This window comes from Sphaerodactylus townsendi, linkage group LG10 (genome assembly GCF_021028975.2).
Source record: "Sphaerodactylus townsendi isolate TG3544 linkage group LG10, MPM_Stown_v2.3, whole genome shotgun sequence".
NCBI classification, from domain to species: Eukaryota; Metazoa; Chordata; class Lepidosauria; order Squamata; family Sphaerodactylidae; genus Sphaerodactylus; species Sphaerodactylus townsendi.
Window position 1 is genome coordinate 55,935,595 of NC_059434.1, and position 18,322 is coordinate 55,953,916.

Genomic DNA, 18,322 nt, shown 5'->3' on the forward strand with positions numbered 1-18,322 from the left:
TTTAGAGATGACAATTTAGACTGAATATTAATGTGAATTACATGGCCCTGTTATAAAAAAAATGACCCATCCTTAAGGTTTTTGTTTATCCAGTATTTTGAGGAAATAGAGTGATAGGTATCTTCCTATTTTAGTATAATTAGTATAATCATTGATCCTACAGTCTTGATTTGACCACCAGGGGAAAAGACAACTTGACCATTAATCAATGTTAATTTGCTATATGAGAATCCTATGTTTTGTCAAGAAAAAATTACAGTTTTAATAATAGCCGGACATTACCTCAGCAGCAATAATGTAAGATACTGGTTCTAATGAAATAAGGAGAAAAAGTGGGATATAAATTTCATAAATAAATAAATTATAAATGTAAATAAAGCATAAGTAAACAAAAATAAAAAACACTCATACTGCCAAAGAGGCTAGATTCATTCAGTGTTTAAATCACCTTGCCTCTTCAGGTTTGGAAATGTCTGTGATTCCAACACATAAAGTTGCAGTTGCCTGAACAATTCTTCTCCAGCTGTGCATATTGCTTCTTTGGATCAAGGCTTCTGCACCATAGAAACCAGCCATGTAATTCACATTGCCAATTATTTAGTCAAAGAAAAGACCATTAAGCAACTGAAATAAATCAGCAGTAGGTTTGGTTCTGTGCCAGCAGTATCCAATCTCCCTCCCAAAATCCCACACAGTTTTAAAAGGTTTCTGGAAACCCTACAGGATTGCTCTGTCGTCTCTTTTCAGTTTAACAACAGCTATTGCACCTAAGACAAGATGAGATACCACCTACAGAACATGCCTGAGGAAACAGTCCTTGCAAAATGCATGCAGAGGGAAGAACAAGAAGTGTATCATCTGGGAATTTATCATAAGGGGCAAATTATCTCCATGGTAAGAATTGTCTTTTTTAGTGAACATCTTGACCAAATCTAGGGCAGTGAAAAAAAAAGAGAAATTCAAAGTTAGATAAATGTACTCCTGTTGTCTGAGCCATTGATCATTCAGCAGTTTCATATTTCTAGAGAAAGCTCCATGCATGGCAATTGCTAACGTGCCGCAGGCTGTATGCAGCAAATGCTATGAACACGCTAGGCCTGATGAGGAGCAGGTGCTCAGATTTTTATTGAACAGCATGGTATTCGGCAAACGGTAAACAACAGAAACAAAGGGCACTTTCAAAAGTATGCAAGGCTACTGAACCCGCAATGCAATTCAGATAAAGAGCTTTTATGTTTTGCCACCAAACTCCACCTAACCAAGTCATACTTGCAGGGTAACATATAAACCACTCTATACTAGTTTGTATGTGGATGTACAAAGGCAAGTTTTTGCATTCCCAACTCATCAGTACCATTTCTCGTCTACCTTTTCATTGGTCACAAACCAGATTACTTTATATACAAGAGTTAACAAATGCACCACTGTGTTTTGGTTCAAATCTCGAAAGCAATTTTTCTTGGCTGCATGGAAAGCTCTCCCTTTCTCCCTCTCTGTGTTCCTGCCCCTCCTTCATCCTCCCCTGGACCCACTCACCATCCTGGTCCTGACACAGGGGCCTGGCTGGTGTCAGGAAGCCAGTTCATGTCACTGGCGCCACCTTTCTCCCATCCCAATTCCCTTTCCTCGCTTTTCTGTACAGCCAATCTCCCTTGTGCAGCCCAGAGCCACTCTCCTGTCTAAGATTCAGCCTCCCTTCCCACCCTGTCTGGCTGCCTCCTTGTCTTACTGCCACCATGCCTTTTACCACCTAACCCCTGCACAACATGGCTCAGGCAACCGCCCGAGCTAGGTTGTCCATGAGGGAGACGAGGGGATTGCCTTGCCCAGCAGCATTTCACTGTCTGTGCTGGTGGCCATGATCAGGCTCCATGCCATTGGGACTCTTCCTAGGAGGCTGGGAGACCTCTTGAGAGATGGTCCACTGGAGTCCTGGTCATTAGCACTCACCTTGGAGCCAGGGCCATCCACTGTCCCAGGACAATTAGATTTATTTATTCATTTATTTATATTTCTGTATTTTATTCTAATAACATAAAAAGCATAAAAATTATATTTTATTCTAGTAACAGCTCTGTAAGGTTTGTTAGGCCCAGACTGTGCGACTGACCCAAGGTCAATCAGAAGCTTCCATGGCAGCATGAGTATTTGATTTTGTTTTCCAGATCCTAATCCAATGCTCTAACTACTGCATCACATGGGTCTAATGGCCATTATTCAATTAATGCCCAGAAATACTGCTGAAATCTGAATATTATACATGATCAGATTTCATCATCTATTTGTTTTTAGTTCATCCTCTCCTAAATTAGTCAATATTAGACATAGCGGATTTTAGTGTGAAACATTATCGCCATAACCAATTTATAGAGATATCTCTATGCTTTATTATGATAGTTCCAAAATGGGTTACCATGTTAGTCTGTAGCAACGAAATGGAACAGGAGGCCAGTGATACCTCAAATATTATGCTCAGTTTGGTTTAGTGCTTGTAGTGAATTTTAACTGACACTGATCAGCTTTTTCTACTAATCTACTTTGTCAGTCTATCATGTTGGGGGTGGTCCTCATCCATTCCTTGTAGAATGATTACTGTCCTGATTAAGTCTTGTTTTAAACTGACCCTTGTAACATCTCCTTCCACCCCTATGCAAGCACACCTTTTTGTTGTGAGCAGCTTTTAATATAAAAGTATCTGCCTAATGAAATTTTTACATAATTATGATGTCTGTTCTGATGTGAATGTTTATGCTGGAATAAAATTTGTTAGTCTTTGAGGTTCCCTGGACATCTGCTTTATTTCATTTTATAGTTATTTATATTCTACTATCATGAAATTTAAGGCTATTTACATAAAAGTCCCATGAGTTCACAAATCCTGTCACTGACTAAACTTTGACCTGCTTAGCTCCCACAACGCCACTATGTGAACACCAACCATAACCCATTATTTAACAGACAAAAAACAGCTGGCAAACTAGACTTTCTACAACCATCTTTTGGGGGAGGGATCAGTTGTATGTCCTTGCATAGATGATTGGGAATGGGGCAGGTGAGTTGTAGGCTCCTTGAGCATTTATTCCCCAAATCAGACATTTTCTATATTTCCCAGAGAAGATAAAAATATTAATGTGACATGCAACTGTAGGCTCAAATTAACTGAGGGTATTAATGTCTAAAACTACTGCATATTATGGCACTTAAGTAATATGATGTTTCCGAATAACTGAAGTAGCTGATTAACTTTGAATAAATCTACAATATTCTGAGGAACTAAAAAGCAGACTATAATAGTACTAGAGTCATAGCAATCATTTAACAAACCAGATTCCTCTATCCCTGCTTATGTGAAAACTACAACAAAAATACACAGCAAATAGTTTAATTATGGTCACCATAAATCGTCTACAACTTGACAGCACTTTACACACACAATACAACAATGGGAAAACCTTTATGGGAATAGTTGTGCAGGTAGGCTGGAAATAAAATAGCAGATATTTACACAGTTTTACGATGAGGCTAGCAACACACACACACACAATTAGACCCATTCTTCCCCAGTGATCTTCCTTGCCACAAAGTCCAGTCTTTGGGGTGCTTACTACTCCAGATACCACAGAGTCAAGTCTCTGGATGAAAGTACAGTTATAAGGAATTAGAAGTCCTATTGATTATGCCAATGCCATATGGGTGTGGTGACTGGAGTAAAAAAACTCTGTAGGTTACAAATTAAAGATGCCATGTATCCAACCCATAGCACACATTGCCCATTGGCACTCCAACAGCTGGGAAAGGGGAAATAATGCAATTGTAATGGTATGATGTGGGGAAACCCAAAAGTTATACCAGTCCTCTCTAAGAATCACTGAAACTCTGTGGCTGTATCATAAAATTTCCAGCAATTCATAGAGTGGAATTATATCAGTGGTGGTGTTCAGCCAGTTTGCACTTGTTCAAATTAACCAGTTGCAAAAAGCGGTTGGCTGCTCTGAGGCAAAAAAAAAGCCCATCTTTCTACCAGGCATTGCATTTGGCAATAAAGGCACTGCATTTGTCAATAGTCAATAAAATAAAATATGATTGTTCAGGAGAGCACTTTTATAAACAGAGCATATTTGATGCAAAATGGAATTTTTCATGAGGGAACTTTTGTATGGGTAGCAGGATTGTGCATTGTTTGTTGTATGTTATGTTATTTTTACTTCACTGTTTTCTAAGTTTGCAATCCAGCTTTTGCATTGCTTACTGTATAGCTCATACTTTTAAAATTATGGCAGTGTTTTTAAACTTTGTAATCCAATTTGAGTGTCAGCAAGAAAGACGGACTATAATGTAAGTAAGTAAACTGAGGACTTCAGAAAACTCTCCTTCTGCTTGAGTGGGAAGGAAACTCATGAAATTCCTTCCGTTGAAGTCAACCTTGAAGCTGTCTGGAAAGCACCCAGAAGCAGCCTCTTTTTAAGACATCCCACAGATACCTTTTTGGTACTGTGTGGAAGGAACCTTGATTGTGCACAGAGTTATCTAAATATAAAATATGGTTCTTCTTCCTCAGGCTACTGGCAGAAAGTCTCTTAAAAGGAACAAGTAGGGAGGAGTGAGGAAGAAGAACCATATTTTATATTTAGATACCTCTGTGCACAATCAAGGTTCCTTCCACACAGTACAAAAATGGTATCTGTGGGATGTCCTAAAAAGAGGCTTCTTCTGGGTGCTTTCCAGACAGCAAAGGCGTTAGTGGGGGGGGAAGGCTATTTCTCATGTGACCATTTTGCTCTGTGGTCAGTTTCACCCTCCACTTATGCCCAACATTTTGTGTGCAGTTGAAGGGATTCTCCCTGCTGCCATTTGCTGAAAGTAGTCCCAGGATGTTTGTTCTGCAGGCTCCAATCCTGAGCACCTTTTCAGCTCACAAAGTAGCCCTGCCAATTCCAATGTATAGTTTTCTTTTTTTCCCCAGGAGCTATCTTTGTAGCTATGCAGATGCACAGAAGAAAATCTTAGCCATTCAGAAGATGGGTCTGGTGCCCATTTAAAAGCATTGACCTGCCTTCTATGGAACTGAGTCGGTCTACCAATGGCCGGTGAACCCAATGCTTTTCACTGGATGGCAGACCTGTCTTCCCAGAAACTGAGATTCTCTTCTGTGTGTCTTTGCAGCTATGAAGATAGTTTCTAAAAAAGCGGGGGGACTATATATTATCACAATTAGCAGGACCAGCTGAGTATAACCAGCAGTGGGATTCAGCAGGTTCACAGGTTCACACCTCTTCGGCAGAACCGTTTGTTAAAATGGTGCTTGTAAACAACCAGTTGTTAAATTATTTGAATCCCACCATCGGAACTCGTTGTTACATCTTATTAGTTGTGTGGAACGAACCTAAGACATTCCCAAATCTGGAGCTGAAACTGTGACAAATGCTAGAGGGAAAATGTTTAGCTAGCTGAAACCAAAACAATCAAGATCCTACATTTGATAAAGTGGGCTCAGACTGAAAACAGTTCATGCCATAATAAATGTGTCCATCTTTAGGGTGTCATCAGAGTCTTTCTTGTTCTGGCATTCCGCTGAAACTGTATATTTGCTGCAGCTCCAAATAGAGAAATAAAACTGTATTTTTCACGCTTACAGAACCGCTATCAGAACCACTGTATGCCCAACAATTATCCCAGTCTGTAGCTGCTTCATAATATAGTTGTTTAAATGTGTGAATTAAGTGAATTAAGTGAAGTTTGGGTGCTGTGTGGTTTCTGGGCTGTATGGCCGTGTTCTAGCAGCATTCTCTCCTGACGTTTCGCCTGCATCTGTGGCTGATTCTCTAAAGATGCCAGCCACAGATGCAGGCGAAACGTCAGGAGAGAATGCTGCTAGAACACGGCCATACAGCCCGGAAACCACACAGCACCCAAGTGATTCCGGCTGTGAAAGCCTTCGACAATACATTAAGTGAAGTTTATCAGGGAATAAAAAACAGACCTCTACTCAGGTTTTAAAAACAAAAATGCTTTTGACATATCCTACATCCATGCCAGAGTTCAGTATACTTAGCAATTAGCCTACATGTGCTGTTATCTACCTATCATTTATTTTTAAAATCTCATTGAATAGCCCTTTTGGCTCTTAAAAACTCAAGCTTTTGATCTTTTGTGGGATTTTAGAATTGTTGCAGTTTTCACTGCCTAAGGCTAAAATTCTCAGACTACTTAGTCCAATTGTTCCCCCTCCCCATCAAGATTTTTCTGTAATCTGAAATATAGCATTAATCTCTAGCAAAAATGAATTCTGGAGATTCAACTCTCTCCTTCCTGGCTTTTTGAAACTGACAAAGAAATTCTCTCTCTCTCTCTCTCTCTCTCTCTCTCTCTCTCTCTCTCTCTCATTTTTCAGATCTCCCAAAACCATCTATACATACTATACAATGAATAACTTCTGTATATGCAAACATAATAACATAAGAATATACAAATAAGATAAAAGTACTTCCATTTCAGCAATGCAGGAATCTACTTCAAGAATATGATCCCTTGTCATCTCTTTATATTTGATCAGGTAAACAATTTTTTAAATCAAAATGGAGAAAGTGGAGGTGGGAAGCAATGTCAAATATTCTATAGTTGGAGCTTGATCTGCAAAATGTATGTTCCAACTGCAATATTTTGGATGGCTTCTTCTTTAAAAGAAATATTTGTTTGACACAGGGTCACCTGTGGTAAAATCTGGGGTAAAATCTGGCATTTCAATGTGTATTTTAGAAAATCAGTATGCCATCATTTCACAGCATTAACAGAGATGGTTCTTTTAAAAAACACCTATGAGTTGACAGAATGCATTAGTGGTAAGAACTGACATGAAATTTGTGCTTCTAGAAGCTAGAAGAACCTGCAAAACTTCTATTGCTTTCTATTATAAAATATTTTCTCCATTCACATTGGTCTATAGCCATGTAGCTTCTCTTCACTTAACAGGTACATTGACAAGATTGAGCTTAAATCACATCTTTGTCTACATATATTATCACAAAAAGAATTCTTATGCATTAAAGTGACAAAGAGAGACTGATTTAAACTCCCAACGCTGGAAAATGCAGTTAAAGATACTGCACAAAATAACTATTTCTGTCTACAGGGTGTTCAAAAAATGTAAAATCATCAAGTGAACTGTGTGTACCTTTAAAACTACATTAACACTCCTCTTTTGTTTTTTTCCTAGTGGTGAAATGGGACACTAAAAAGTCTTTGCAATTCTGATATGATTGTAACATTTAGTATGACCTTACAGATTTATTTTAATCCTACTTTTCTCCCAAGAAAGGTAATCGCTCTTATTGACACACCAACCCTTTGCACCCGACATTTTGTCTGCTATTGAAGGGATTCTCCCTGCCTCCATTTCCTGAAGGTTGCCTCGGGGCATTTGATCTGCAGGTTCTAATCCTGGGCACCTTTTCAATCTGAAAGGGATATAGTTGCAATCAGTTTTTCCTGCCTATTCCAGCAATAGTTTTCCTATTTGGTGGGGAGAGGGGGATGAGCTATTTTTGAAGATACACAGACACACACAAGAGACTCTTCGCCTCTAGGAGAATTCCCATAGAAAAGCATGGAGACCACAAAGTATAGGTCTACTGCCCATTGAAAAGCATGGCCCATTTTAAAAAAATAGGAAAACTATATATTGTCAGAATTCAGGATTGGGGCATGGGGAGCCAGGGGGCTGGCAAGGGTCATGCCCTCGGGTGCCATTAAGGCCCAATACGCCACTGGAGAACACCAATAATACCGAAAATGTTTGGATTATATTCCCTTTTTTAAAGAGCTGGAGGAGTCCAAGGATCAAGTATCCTGTCTCGACAGGCCAAAGATGTCACACAGCCAGTTCAGAGTCATTTAAAACAAAATCATTTATGTGATGCAATGTATTAATTCATCTGCATAGAAAACTATCTTGCCCTATGAATATTCCTTTCAGTAGGTCATGGCTGTTTGTGAACAACATGGATCTCAAGTTTTCCATCTGAATAGATTTCCAAGGAAATGTAGGGCACATGGTCTGAAATATTTGCCCGATTTTTGGCTTTAGAATTTTGGTCACTTATTCTCATGTCATCAAGTGGAAATTTCAGGACTGTTAATTGGTTCACACATTTGATAGCATTTTTATATATGCATGCTTGTAGCAACTATTTGTGTACATAAACTGGAAATGAGAGGCAATAATCTGGCACTAACATAAAAAAATACAATTAATCCTCACATTTTTAGTGCCAGATTTCTTCAAGCCCTCCTGATTGTAACTGCACACATTCATAACTGCCATATGACACAATTCTTAGTGGTATGTTTAGGCACTACCCTTAGTACTTCTATGTAATTTGATATCACCATATTACATCACACCACATCGTATCGCCCCACCCTGCAACTCAGAGACTGGGATGCTGGGCAGCCCTATGTAGAATTTTGCATGTCACTACACATATGCTATTTTAGTATCTTGAGCAGCCTGCATTCTGAGGGAGGTCTTTCATGTTAATCTTTGGAAACTCACAATCACTTCTGTGTCTCCTGAGCGAAAGAAATCGTAGAAAGCCAATCATTATTGTTTACTCTTAGTTTGGCTTCCCTTCATATATGCCTGTCTACTTCTTTTCTACGCAAACCTTTTTAGATGTTAGATATCTCTTTTTCATCCATTAAGTGATAGATTTAAAAGGAACTGAAGAAGTGGCAGAATCAAACATCTGTTGGGCTAAATATGTAAATTATAAAGTTGAGACTCAGAACAGGGAACCTTAAGTCAGATGACTGGAGTATCAAGAAACTGATGAAAGCTGTTCTCACCATTAAGAAGACTGCTGATTTTATCTGTGACATTTTTAGCCTTCAGAAGTCTACTGAGTTTTTTCTATGAGATCAAAGAAAATGCATTCTGATTTGCATATGGCTTCAGAGTCTATCTCTTTGCCTCTTTCTGTTTGCATCTTTCCTACTTTCCAACTTCAAAATGCTGCAAAACACTGAAATGGTAATGAAAAGAGTGAAACAAGCACAGAAACTAGCCCTCTACTGCCAATAAGCAAAAAGTCTATTGAGATTATAGAAAGTGTTTGGGTTGTTTTTTTTTAATGGTGATAAAACAAGAAAATCAGAGCATCTAACCCAGGTCCACTGGAAGGGTTGAAAAGCATCCCATTCCCATTTAATTCTTCGGTAATGTTATCCATTCAGGTACTCTTCCCTGTGCCTGTGATGGTTTTTGTCAATCAGGAACTGCCTGCATGATCATGAAAAATGTACCACAGTCATTAGCCAATATATCCTGCGTATTTTTACCTGTACTGGAGTCAAGGATCAAGGATCACTCTATTCAGAAAGCTGAGTTGAGCTTCAGAGGAAGAATGATATACATCAGAGGCAAGCAGGTGAGTGACTTGGATTCAGGAATGTGCAAGCAGAAACATAGGCCTGATGCTTGTAACACTTACTGCATGGCTGAGAAGTAGTCATTTTGCTATCTTTACTTTGAAGTAGTTTTGTATGTGTGTGCACCATCCTTATTCCCCTGTGTCTTTAACTTTCCCCAGTGTCTCTATAATGACTGATCTGCCATTTTGCCCATCTTTTCTTCATCACCGGGCATTAGTGGAAGCTGGCGGGGGGGGGGGGGGGGTGTCTGTTTTTTCAATAGTTGACTAGATAGGACCTCTTCCCACTTTTAGACTATCCAGCACCCTTTAAAGTTTTCTGATCAAGGGGTGTGCTGTAGGTGTAGCAGTAGGATGTCAGTAATCTTCCTTGTGTTCCACATAAAGATTTCCTGCTTTCCTGTTCTTTCTCTTCCTGGGGCCATCTGTTTTAAAACGTTCCTCCAAGACTTGTCAATTTCATTGGGTTCTCTCTAGCAATAGACCTCCATTAAAATATATTTTTAAAAAAGAATTATTTCTTATAATCCTGAAATGGTGGCCTGAAGAATGGGAGGAACTGTGTTTTGGGCAAGGGAAGGCAGAAAGGATCAAGAAAACCTGAGGAAAGCTAAATGCATGTTGATCTCTTTCACTTTCCCTACAAATGGAGAGAAAAAGTCGCACTTAAACAGCTTTCATAAACTATGGGAATTTTCTAATCTGATTGTGGGGTGAATGCCAAAAAGGGGGAAATATGTGCATAACTGAGAATCAAATCCAAAGGAAATGGCCATAAATAGACTTAGTACAGTTCCAGTTGAACAGGATCTTGTGTACTGACTAGCATTTTCTTCCCTGTATATTATTGTGCTCAGAAATTGGTTGCACACAGTGTTGTGCAAGTGGAAATAACATGTAAATACAGTAAATTTGACTAAACACAAATAGGTACATCCATATTTTTCTTGTGCTTCCACTTCCATTTCTAGAGCAAGTGGAACTTTTATGCTGAATCCAGCCCAGTCAATGTTGCCAAGAATCTTCTTTCAGTATGGCTACTGACTTCTGGATTACCACTCCACTTTCCAAATGTATCTTTACCCACTGAAAAAAAATATTAGTTGTAACAAATGATTCAGTACCTAAAATTACCAGAATTTAGGATTCTTGTTAAGGAAAATCCAAGGAACTATGGCAGATCTGCTGACATGTGAAAAAAAGTCATGATCCCATCAATCAACAATTGATCAAGATTTACTCTGAGATTTATATGTAGTGAAAGACACAGGGAAGCTGGGAAGACACAGTGAAAACTGGATTCTACCTTCTATTGCCTGAGAAAGAGATACAGAATGGCTGTTTTCTTTTTTGTCTACTTTGTTTTGCAAGCAAGCGGAGCTCCACTCTGCCAAGAAGCTTGCTGGATGACTTAAGTCACTTTCTGTCAGCCTAACCTTCCACACATGGCTTCTGTGAGGATAAAAGGAGGGAGCACCATGCACACAAGCTTGGGTTCATTGGGAGAAGGGCAAGATGAAAATATGACTGCTATATGACCTGAGATCTGTATGTAGGATATAATACATGCCCCTTTCCTCCTCCACAACTCTGTAAACTGACCTGTTCTTCTGGGGTTTGAACTTCGCTAACCAGTCATGGAGTCATTAGCAGATCAGGGATGTCTACAATACAGTGTTCCAACTTTGCTGTGATCTCAACATTAAGCCAATTGTCCAATGATTTCAGAAAGGGTAATAAATTTCAAATGCTAAGAATAGAAGGTTGTTGAATTGGCTCCAGCAGAAAGCCTGAACTCAAATGTCATGTATTTATAAATATAGAAAGAAATAGAACTTAAGACATGGCTAAGTATAGCTGGATCTAGGCCAGAATGAAGATTTTCTTATTCTGATCAATGGTCACTTTTGGAGATTCTGGATTCAGGTATCCACTGACAACTTTCAATTATTCCAAGACTAGTTTTCAAAGACTGTTTGGAGTTTTTTGATTATTTGTAGAACAATTTAGCACAGAGTTAGTATGTTCACAGTTGAACAATTTTGAATGATAACTCTGTACAAAACAGTCACATTGCCATCTACTGACAATCTTCAGAAAAACTGCTACTTGTTTTACTTGTCTACCCCTGTACTACAGATTTAATTCTTTACATACAGGAGTGCAAAGAAAAGAAAACGGGCACTATGTGTTGTTTCAGCTATCCATTTGTAATAATCCTGCTTTCAGGAAACCTATTCCATCCACTCAGGAAACCTATTCCATCCACACCTTTATCCATTGAAGAGAAATCCATGCCTTCATTGAAACTTTGCACTAGATTTCAAAGAAGAAAATCTGTCTTTGGCAACTTAACTATAAAAGACTACGTTAATAAGCCTGGGCCGCACATGCAAATAGGCAAGACCTTGATAATAGGATTTGCATAATTCCAACATTTATCTTACCATATATTTTATATAATACCAATCACCATGCAACCTTAGCATCATTATTACATTAACTGAAAAATGGGATTTCAGGTTAAGAACACTTATGAGATGTTCTCAAGGTGACTCACACATAAAAGTGCACAATAAAATCATTAAACCACAGAATAACTAACCCAGAAACTAAGACAATGCTTTATCTCAGTGTTTTAGCACTTGATGTTCCAAACCTTATCAAAGCAGCTGTAAACAAAATTAAGGCCCTTTTCACCCTTGTACACAGTAGTCAGTAGATCCAGCAGATGGGTACAGAATTGGGTACTGAAAGATAGTTCACTATTTTCACCATTGCTAAGACATCAAGTGCATGTTTGCTTACTCCAGTTTCTTGTTTCTGTAGATTGTGCGCATTTTTATGAACACACAAGACTGTGAAATACAAAGCAGGGGGCAAAGCCACATTGGAACAGCTTGACCCCTGCACTATTGACACCAATGCCATGCAAACAGGCACAGATGGCCATGCAGAGGCACTCACCTCAGCATATGACTTGAGCTCCACAGTGCCCCAATCCAGAAATTCACCCATGGGTTAGCACTCCTTCGTTGGAGAAGGCTACACCAGTGGGAAGGAGCAGTTCTGGGGGCATTCATGAAGGCAGAGCCAAATGTAGTTGTTTTGTAGACGAGTTTCAAACTGGGAACACCTCCTTTTTTGCATTGTAGACTTACACCACCAAAAAGTATAGCGTAAGTCATTCTGGACAATGGGGTTTCCTTGGAAACAAAAGAATTTTCTCCTTATCCTGAAGCACTGTCACCATCAATTGCCTATTTGGAGGTGGCGCTGAGGTGCTGTACCTGGCCACCACTCTACAGCTCCCCTCCCCCTTTGGATTGGTCTGTCTGTGCCACTTTTATCTGTTTCCAAGTATGTTCAGCTAAATAATTTTTTTTCATGTTGGATTGCTCTTGCACAAACTCACATTTATATATACAAGTTTATAAACATTTTCTTAAGCACTGAATTAGCTTAAAAAATGTAGTCCTGGCAGCAGCCTCAAACTGCTTTGGAAATGGAATTGTAGATAAAACATCAAAGGGTTACCTCTGACTGTTGTATTTACTGTCTACAGGCTGATGTACCAATAAATTGCTACTGAAGACTGCATATATAAAGAGCTACACTGGTGTAACAAGACCAAGTATGTTTGAATAGCCAGAGTGTCTGACAAATAATGGTATCATTGGTTGATATGTGTATGGGAGAAGGATACAAATGGACACCTAGATGTTGCTGCTATTTCATTGGTTCTGTTTCTCTCACAGTTTCAGGCCGTTTCCGCATGGCGGCGGAAATGGCTGGGTCGGCGCATTGCGCGCCAAACCGAAGACGCTGGGACCATCCGCACAAACGGTCCCGGGAAGAGGCGGGACGCCGGCGCCATGGAGCGCCGGCGCCCGGCCGACCCGGCGTGTCCCTGGGCCTCCGGAGCGTCGCCAAGGCCTGGGAACACGCCCCCCTGGCCCTGCGTGCCTGCTCCAGCGGCGCAGGCCAGGGGGGCATGTCCCCAGGCCTCGGCGACGCGCCGGAGGCCCAGGGACAAGGTAAGTGCTGGGCGGGGGAGGCGGCGTGAAGCCGCTGCCGTTCGCTTGGCAGCGGCTTCACGGCGGCATATTCCCTAAAAGAGCGCTTCCCAGCGCTCTGGGAATACGCCGGCTTCGGGGCGGCGCGAGGGCGGCGCGGCTGCACTGCAACTACGCCCCCTGTGCGAATGGCGGCCTGGAGACGGCGTTTTTACCGTCTCCAGGCCGTCATTTTCTGCCCGTGCGGAAACGGCCTCTGATTCTATAAAATTCCAGTATTTCAGTTAGCTATGTTGCATAATAAGACACAAGGAGGCCATTTTGCTTCCAGAAATAATCTGTATCATTTCAGCTAGGAAGAATGTCCCATCGATTGGGAAGAATGTATGAAAATGAATGTTATTGGAGACACCACACTGTTTAGGTATTTCTCTAATTTCATGTTTAAGTGAAAGTGTGAGGGTGCAGGTAAGTATTAATTAAATCCTGAAGTTTTATTATTTCGTATTGTTGTGGCTTTTTTCAGTGCACCAATTTTATGGATGTTTTTTCTTCATGGTTTAGATTCCTTGATGATTTTTCTTTGGAATGTGTTCTTGAATCTTTGAAAAAAGCTTTATTTGTGAGACATTTTACCAGCTGTTTAACTTGAGTCATCATTTCTGTAATTGTATTCACTGCAGGTATGGACAATTCAGAAGCAGACTGAATTCTCCAATAGTATGTAGGGAATCTTGAACCAGTTCTGCAAGTAATATCAAATAGGTTCTCACCAGCTGAACTGTATTTCTGTAGAATCTTGCCAAATTCTTTTATTAGGTCTCTTTTGCTTATTATTTCAGGAGTACCTGGTATCTTCTCTCTTCCTTGAACTTCTGAACTTCAGCTCTCACCTCAGCATTTTGTATTTTTTTCTCATAACTATCTGTTTGGTGAATATATTCCAGTTGAGTCTGTAATTTTTTCTTTGATATAGAATCATAGAGTTGGAAGAGACCACAAGGGCCTTCAAGTCCAACCCCCTGCAATGAGGATATATTCCTTTGGATTCCTCTATTACTTATTGATGTTAATTCCTATCTAATATTCTGTGACTCCTTCTTTAGGTCTGCTCTAAAATTAAGATCCACTTGTACAAATTCCTCTTTTAAATTCTTGAGATTTTGCCTTATGTTGTTTTCTGATTGACTTATTTACAAAGAGAATAATTGAATCTATTTTGTTAGGCTTGTGGGCATTTTTGAAAGCTGTAGTTGTTATATGCTTGTGATAGAGAGCATAGTATTATGGTAAACACTGGCCCTTATTCCTACAGTCTGTAGAAAACAGTTTTGGTATGAAGCTGTTTCCAGCCAGGCAACTGGAGACAAGTTTTAACCAAACTTTACCGACTGTTTCCATGACTAACTTTCACTTTTGCAAAAAGGGTCTTTCAAGTGCTTATAAATCATTCCAGAATTACACTATCACTACTCCTTATAACCAAGAGGTCATTCCTGAATGCCTTAAATTCAAAAATCTTATGTTATCTGAGTCATAAGGGTCTGTAATTCATTCGGTAGCAAACAACCCCATCTCAAATGCTTATCAATCACTCCAAAAGCTTCTCACATACCTTATCAAGGGAGGATAAATCAGCTTTGTAGCTGAGCATTTATCTGGAATGTTTTAAGTCCAAGAGTCTTTAAATCCATTTAATATCATTCCAACTGCAGCTTCTCTTTCTTTCTTGGAAGAGATATCTTTTTTAGAAAGAAATCCTTCAACACTTACAATATTTTTTCTGCAGATCCAATAAGAAAACTTAAACAGGAAAAAAAACAGTAGTTGAAAGTAGGGTTGGTCAATACTAAAAAAATTCGGTAAAATTCGGATTTGGGTATTTTGGGGCATAAAATTATTTGTATGCCCGAATCCGAAAAATAGCCAATTCGGATATACCCGAAAATTCGGGTAAATCCGAAAAATTCGGGTCCGTTTTATTATTTTTTTGAATTTTGGGTGTTTTTACACGTTTTGGCCTGCAGGGGACGCACTTTTAAAGCTAGCGGCATCCAAAAAAAATTTTCGGGATAACTCTTTCTGGAGACTGTCTGATGATTCTCCCCAAGTTTGAGTGCAGTTTGGTTCAGGGGGGGCAAAGTTATTGACCCTCAAAAGGGGTGCCCCATCCCCCATTGTTTCCAATGGAAGCTAACAGGGGATGGGGGGCTACACTTTTGAAGGTCCATAACGTTGGACCCCTGAACCAAACTTCACCAAACTTGGGGAGTATCATAGGGACAAAGTACATTTATGATACCCCAAAATTTTTGGTGACAGTAGCTCTAAAACTGCACCCCTCACAGTCACCCAAAAAGAAATTTCCCCAGATTCTATGCTCTGTAGCGGCTGGCTGGCTCCGTTGCAGCCAAGAGGAAAATTCTGTGGGAGGGCTGTGGAGTGCACATTTCTCATGGTAAACCCACAAAACTTTCAGGGTGTCTTCAGGAGAGTCTCTTCATGACACCATCCAGGTTTGGTGACCGCTTGCTTCAAGGGGTTCCAATGTTAAGTGGGTAGGGTCCATCTCCCACTGCCCCCCATAAGCAAAGTTCCTCAAACCTGGATGGTGTCATCCAAAAGACTCTCCTGAAGATACCTCCTAATTTGAACATTATTGTGACTGTAGCCATATGATAAATGTGCACCCCACAGCTCCCTCCACCAGAAAATTCCACATTGACAGCAATGCAGAAGTCACTGCAGAAAAAAAAGAACCTTGGGCAGAATTTTTGGGGGTGCCTGCAAGGGAGCACATTTTTTAGACATATCCCAGCACCAAAAAAAATATCCAGGGTATCATCAGGAGACTGTCCTGGTGACACCCCCCACGCTTAGATGCAGTTTGGTTTAGGGGGGCCAAAGTTATGGACCCTCAAAATGGTAGCCACCATCTCTCCTTAGCTGTCATTGGAGAACAATGGGGGATAAAGGCCCCTTTGAGGGTCCATAACTTTGGCCCCCCTGAATTACCAAACTGCACCAAACTTGGGGGGGTGTCATCAGGACAGTCTCCCTGAGTGATACCCTGAAATTCCTGGTGCCACTAGCTTTAAAAATTCCAGTTTTTTTTTCATGTTTCACCGCCTCCTGCACATGAAGCCTGCTGGAGTGAGTGGCCGATTAAACCACGCTAAAACTCCAGCATTTTTACAGCTAGTGACACCAAACTTCTCAGGGGTAACATCAGGAAGACTGTCCTGATGATAATTCCCCCCAAAGGATTTGGTGCAGTTTGGTTCAGGGAGTTACAAGATTATGGACTCTCAAAGGTGTAGCCCCCCATCCCCTATCAGCTCCCATTATGGAAACAATGAGGGAGTTAGTTGCACCCTTTGAGGGGTCCCATATACTTCTGAACCAAACTGCACCAAACCTGGTGGGCAACATCCAGGACAGTCACCTGATGATACCCTGATAATTTGGTGCCAATACATCTCAAAATGCGTCCCCTGCAGGCACCCCCAGAAATTTGCCTAAGATTCTTTGTTCTGCAGTGACTTAGCTGTATTGCTGTCAATGGGGGAATTTTCTGAGTGAGAGAGGAGCTGTGAGGTGCGCACATTTCTGAAGGTATGGTCACAAAACTTTCAGGGGTATCTTCAGGAGAGTCTCTGGATGACACACCATCCAGGTTTGGGGAATTTTGCTTCCAGGGGTTTAATTCTATGGGACCCAAAAAGGGTAGGGCCCATCTCCCACTTCCCCTGAAGAAAAGTTCCCCAAACCTGGATGGTGTCATCCAGAGACTCTCCTGAAGATACCCTGAAAGTTTTGTGGGTTTACCCCCTATGAAAATATGTGCACTCCACAAAGCCCCCTCAGAAATTCCCTTTATTGACAAGCAAGCAATGCAGCTAAGTCACTGCAGAACAAAGAATCTTGTGCAAATTTTCTGGGGGGGTGCCTGCGGGGGGTGCATTTTGTAGATGTAATGGTGCACCAATATTTCAGTGTATCGATCAGGGAGACTGTCCTGATGATACCCTCAAGTTTGCGTGCAGTTTTGGTTCAGGGGGGGCCAAAGTTATGGACCCTCAAAAGCGGTAGCCCTCCATCTCCTTAGTTCCCATTAGGAAAGAAATGGGGGATAGGGACACCACTTTTGGGGGTCCATAACTTTGGCCCCCCTAAACCAAAATGCACCAAACTTGGAGGGTATCATCAGGACAGTCTCCTGATGATACCCTGAAAATTTGGTGCTGGTATGTTTAAAAATGTCTCCCCTGCAGGCCGAAATGTGAAAAAAACACCAAAAAATAAAAACGCAATTCGGCTGGTAATCCGAATCCCATGGATTCGGATCTGTTAGGATTCGGACAGCTCAGATTCGGCCCCTGCTCGTCCGAATCCGTCCGAATCCGTGCAGATTCGGTAAAAATTCGGATTTGGACTGTCCGAATCTCCAACCCTAGTTGAAAGCTTAAAAGAAGGGTGGGCTGAAGAGGTAGCCTCTTCTGCTGAAACTGCAAGCTTGCAGTCACTGATCCTGGATTTTATCAGAGCTAGTGGATCAAAATAAACCCAAACTAGCCCATCTGTCAAATTAAAGGTCCTCAAAACAAATTGAGGAGGCCAGAGTTAGACCCAGTCTACTCTTTAGACAGCTAGTTGCCCCTTATAGGGCCACTCCCCACTCACCATAAGCTGCGGGGTCACCTCTGTAAAAGACACGGGGATCCCGGACGTTCCCCACATCACCGGAGCTCACTGCGCAGCTGCCCGGAATTTGCCGCTCTCCCACCTCCTTGCCGCGCGGCAAATTAGGTCCTCAAGAAAGAGCAGCATTTTCAAAAACCCCGCGGCAAGGAGGTGGGAGAGCGGCAAATTCCGGGT